The sequence below is a fragment of the Quercus lobata genome, chromosome 7 (genome assembly GCF_001633185.2).
Source record: "Quercus lobata isolate SW786 chromosome 7, ValleyOak3.0 Primary Assembly, whole genome shotgun sequence".
Taxonomy (NCBI): Eukaryota; Viridiplantae; Streptophyta; class Magnoliopsida; order Fagales; family Fagaceae; genus Quercus; species Quercus lobata.
The window spans coordinates 33,095,865-33,101,743 of record NC_044910.1 but is presented as its reverse complement, the minus strand read 5'-3'; the positions used below and the strand labels follow the sequence as shown (position 1 = coordinate 33,101,743).

The following is a 5,879-nucleotide window of genomic DNA, read 5'->3' as shown; positions in this document are numbered from 1 at the left end:
ACAACTTTGTATAGTTTTTTTTTTTATTTTTTATTTTTTATTTATTTATAAAAAAATACTTATTTGAAACTCAAAACACCATTTTGAAATAGCCTATCCAAATGCACCCTTATCTTCATTACAAGTAAAATACTATTACTTACCAAAAGTAAAGTGAAATCTTCACATCTATGTGCATTCCTAGTCAGAAGTTGGGGTATAATACATTAATACTATTGATGGAAACCAAAAATTATATAAGGAGCGAAATTGCTAGAAACGGGATGCCATAAGTTGAAACTCCATATAAAAAAATTATAGGTTAAGCATAAATGAATAGGTTCACAGTTTAGCCCAATGTACAAGGTATTGGAAAAAGGAAGGATGAAATAATTAATCATTAAATTTAATTTCATATAATAGATCTAAGGTTTTTTTTTTTTTTTTTTGAAAGTAAAAGAAAGATCTAAGTTAAGGTGCAAATATTCTTCATTTCTTAATAAAGATCAAGAAGATACAACGGCAGAACCAAAATATATTCAGGGGGACCAAAAATAATTCTATAAATAAAATTAAATTGAAAGAGTAGTAACATATTTATACATAAATTATACAAGTTAATACAAGCAAAATATTATAATAATAAGAAAAACTAAAAAAAAAAACATTATATTTCATAGATAACAAAAACAAATGCAATATGGATCTCTAACTCTCAACCACAAAATCTGCAATCATATTTTCTTATATATAAAAAATATTGTCCATATCTGATATGTCTTATTCTCCAAATGCAATATAATGAAAAAAAAAAAAAAAAAAGAGTCTTTTTTTTAATCCTAAAAAAAGGGGGAAAATGATGAAGAAAACTTGTATTAAATAATTGACTTAGCTATTGTTTAGAAACATGTATCTTGAGTATGCTTTAATTTAATGAACTACAATAAGAGCAAAAAATAATGCATTAATTATTTATATAAACTTATCTATTTTTTTTTTGGAAAAGATATATTAAATATATATTTTTAACTTAATTAATGAGTTATATATGTTATAAGAGTAATAAAAAAAGGGAAAATGATGAATCGATCACTTAGATAAACGTAGGGCAATAGTTAAATTTGTTTCTATAAATTTTTAATATATATGGTGCCTCTAGTCTCCCCTTCCCTCTGCCATGCACTGGGAAGATACTAGAAAATTTTTTAGGTCTACTAGACAGTTCGTCAATTCCTCCACTCATGTGATGGGTGAGTCTAAAAAAAAGGATAAGTTGATATATCTTTCTAAATTTTATTCTAAGTGACTATATATGGAACAATTTTCATTGATTTCTTTTGTTCTTTAATGCAGAACATTGTCCACGGTTATTAGAAGAATTTTCTTGCATTTTTGTTATTTTTTTAAAAATGATTTATTTAGTTGGTTTTCCACAATCTACAAATAAAATAAAAATCAAAAAAATATATTTAAAAAAAAAATAAATTATTTCTTTGATCGTACGCAGATGTGATAGTGAGTGATTAAGGCTGTCCACAGGTCTGGATTGTGCCCAACCCACAACTGACCTGATTAGATCAGGTGGGAAATCTTCATATCCTATAAATGGTGCCAACTCCAAAACTACTAGCGGTAGTTAGTGGGTGATGTGACAGTATTTTATTTATTTTAAAAATTTCAGTTAAAAAAAATTCTGTAGATAAGTCAAACTTACAAATTAAAAGTTAAACAAATATCCTCATGTACATCTTTCATTAATTTATTTTATTCCTTTTCTGTCCACAGCGTTGACTCTCGGCCGAGTAATGAGAAAAATACATTATTCCAGAACGTGCATGTTAGCTGGAACTCTTGTATAAATACATGAGAACTCTAGTGCCTTAACCACCCAACAAAGCAAAAAATCCATCATCTTCTTCTTGTTTCTCTATCTTCAATAATCATTCTGGCTCATTATTATTCTAGCTCAGCAATTCTAGCTGCCATTAGATTCTACCTCTTATTTTCACTTTTTGTGGGAATGGTCTCAGCTCGATTATTGTCCCCTTTTTTCTATGCAAGAACATGCCCTAATGCCCTTACCACCTTTAAATCAGCTGTAGACTCTGCAGTGTCAAGTGAGCCACACATGGAGCATCCTTGCTGCTCTCTCTTCACTTTCATGACTGCTTTTCAAGTCATCTCTCTCTCTCTCTCTCTCTTTTGACTGCTTTAATTTGTTTAAATAAAGTCACATACTTTTTTTTATATATGGGTCTACTACTGACACAATTTTATCATGCATAAATCACAAGTAGTTACGTACTTTTTCTTAAAATTTTCTGTTTATAATTTGATAATTACAATATGAGAGGAAGAATTTGAATTCTAAACGTCTTCAATGAAAATACAAAAATGTGTCAATTGAACCATAAGGTTCTTCACATAACAAGTCGCATAATTAGTAGTGAAAAAAATTGTAAATGTTTGTTTGTTTGTTTTTTTTTTTTTTTTTTTTGGTTTTTTTGTTATTTAAACTTAATGATAACCACAAATTTAGAATAAAGTCATGGACCAAATTCCGTTAAGATGCATGCAAAATTATTGTGATTGCTTGTTTTGGCTAAATAATTTAAATTGTAAAGCGTTATGATATCTATGAAATCCTAGATTCAAAACCTTTTGCCAGTATCTTGGGGTCACCCTCAAGGGTTTCTTCCTTGTAATAATCCGGTGTGTATGGGACGGGGAGACTACACATGTCTAAGGAAATAGTTAGATACTTGAAAAGATTTGGATACCCTTATTTGTTAAAAAAAAAAAAATCTAGCAAGCTCTTCACATGCAATAATGTTTTATGAGCCATGTAAAGTCATTTACTTGTTTAACCCAACATAAATTTAAAGGTTCATGATAACATAAAAGACTATACTAAATTGTGCTAGTGGATTATTGAACCCCTTGATTTGTTGAGGTATTATCCCTGCATTTGTGGTGAGGAGTAGTACTATAGTTATTACACATTTTATTACATAAATTTTACACATTCTTATGTTAAATTTTAAAATTAAAAAAAAAAAACGATTTAAAATTTTATTATTATATGACATCAATCATATATTTTGTCATTATCATGTTGTAGATTTTTTTTTTTTTATAGTAAAATTAATAGTAACCTTGACATTTTCCTTGTAATGAATATAGAAAATATAGATGGTAGGAATATTTAACATCAGAAAAATAACAAGTTTGAGTAATATTATGTAATAGGGGTAGTGTGATGCATCGGTCCTCTTGGATGACACAACAAATTTCATAGGAGAGAAAACAGCTTTTCCAAATAATAATTCACTAAGGGGATTTGACGTAATAGACACCATCAAATCTCAATTGGAGAATATGTGCCCTGGCGTTGTATCGTGTGCTGACATTGTAACGGTTGCTGCTAGAGACTCTGTTGTTGCTGTAAGAAAAAGTTTCAAATTCATATTATTTATAAATTTTAATTTAGACCATAATATTAGAACATATATTAAAATCGTGTTCTTTTGCTGTTGAAATTATTTGTTTCAATCCAGTTGGGTGGACCTAGGTGGCCGCTCCTATTGGGTAGAAGAGACTACTACTGCAAATTTAAGTGCTGCTAATTCCGACCTTCCTTTTCCAGCATTGAATCTTAGTGGTCTTATTAGGAGAAAGTATACAATGTTTTGGTAATACCAACTCAGCATCTGTTTTGGTATTTCCTACCTAATAAATGGGTGACACTTATTTCAAAAAACCTCATTAGACTACTCCAATAAATTAATCATAATCTTCTATACTATCGGGAAGATAAATTAATCGTTTATTGGAGTAATCTGATATGGTTTTTTGAAATATGTGTCACTCATTTATTGGATAGGAAATACCAAAACAGATATTGAGTTAATATTACCGAAACATGGTATACTTTTTCCCGTATTAGTGCCTTCTCAAACAAGGGTTTCACTGCCCAAGAAATGGTGGTCCTATCAGGGTAGTCTTGTTTAAAAATATTACATTTTTTCAAGGTACAATCATGTACAAAAGAAATAAAATAAATTTATGAAAGTAAACTAATCCACAATAATTATAAAAAAAATGGTTATATTAACAGATGCCCATAAGATAATTGTTAATAAACAATTTTAAGAAAGTTTTTATATCACTTTTATGGAAAATTGAAAAAATTGTCATAATATTAATTACTTTTTCTTTTTTCCCATAAATACATTCCTAAAATGGTTCCCCAACAAATGCCTTTAGGGAATTCATTAACATTTCCCTTTAAAAGATAATAAAAACCTAGTTTTTAAAACTTATTTTGGCTGGTCCTATATTACAAACTTTTCTCCCTGATTCCTACGCAACTTTACAACAAATAAACAATTAACAAAGCACATATGAAAGAGTATAGTTTGCAAGCCAAAAAAGGAAAGGTTTTTTTTATTATAAAATTTTGGTGGATCCCAAATTTTATTTATTTATTTATTTTTATAAAAAAATACTTTGTTTTTTTAGAGATAATTATAACATACTGCTAACCTCACAGTTCGAATTTTTTCCCCCCTAGACTCCCAAGCACTTCGTACACAGGGAGGTGTCAATTCAGCTACAAGACCTTTGTAAATTAGTAAATCTCATCTAAACGCAACAGTAAAAAGTTCTTATAAACTTAATATTTAATTAACCCATCAATTATTTGGGGTTTAGGGGGAAAATGATTCGAATGGTGAGATTAATAGTATGTTGTAATTATCTCGCTTAAAAAAAATTAAAAAAAATAAAAATAAAATAAAATTAACCCATCAATGCTGTTTAAAGCCATGTATAAAATGACCCAACATATTATTTTTATAAAATTTGTTTAGGATCTCACACAATAGGCCAAGCAAGGTGCACAATTTTTCGAGATAGGATTTACAATGAAAGCAGCATAGATTCCTCATATGCAACTTCATTGAAATCAAACTATCCGAGAACTGGTGGTGATGTCAATCTTGCCTCTCTAGATGTCACAAGTCCAACATCCTTTGACAATGCTTTCTTCAAGAATTTGTTGAGCAAAAAGGGCCTCTTGCACTCAGACCAACAACTCTTTCATGGAGGTTCCACAGATTTCTAAGTTGGTGCTTATAGCTCTGACTTGGGAAGCTTTCAAATAGACTTTGCGAACGCAATGGTGAAGATGGGGAACCTTAGCCCACTCACAGGCACAAGCGGCCAAATCAGGATAAATTGCAGGAAAGCCAACTAATTTAAGGCACTAATTAATCTACCATTTGTGTGCCTGTTGGGAATAAAGTGTTCCTTCTCGATGCTATTGTTGTTTGGTGATTTGGTAGATATATTAAGAACGATAAATCTTGTGATACAAAAGATTTTACCTTTTTTTTATTTTTTTTTTTATTTTTATTTTTTTGTTGGTGCATAATAAAAAGTGATAATGTGATATTAGTGAAGTCTATGTAAAAATCGTGTTATTCCAATCACAACTTATTAAAAAAAAAAAAGTTATTATCTTAATAAGTTGTGAAAAAGTTGTAAAACATGTAGCGAAAAAAAATTTATATCTCTAATATTGCTATATAAAATTAATGGACATTGGTTCAAATATAGTTATTATTATTATTATTTTTTGTTTTACAAAAAATATAATAAAAACAAGATAATTCAACAACTAATATATATGTAGCAAGATAATCTTAAAATAAACAACTTTTCACTATTGAGATGGCAAAGAAACACAATCAAGAAAGAGCAAGCCAAGTTTAACCTTAATTAACAGCAATCCAACGGACAATCCCTTAACTCTGCAAACTTTTTGTTTTTGTTTTTTTGTTTTTTTGAGAAGAACATTAACTCGACTGTCTCGACAACTGATGCAAGTAAATTTCAGA

General features: G+C 29.1%; 1 pseudogene; it reads left to right on the top strand.

The window, feature by feature from the left end:
• The first annotated feature begins 336 nt into the window (after nt 1–336).
• Nucleotides 337–5,236, top strand: LOC115951930 (annotated as a pseudogene).
• The last annotated feature ends 643 nt before the right edge of the window (nt 5,237–5,879 follow it).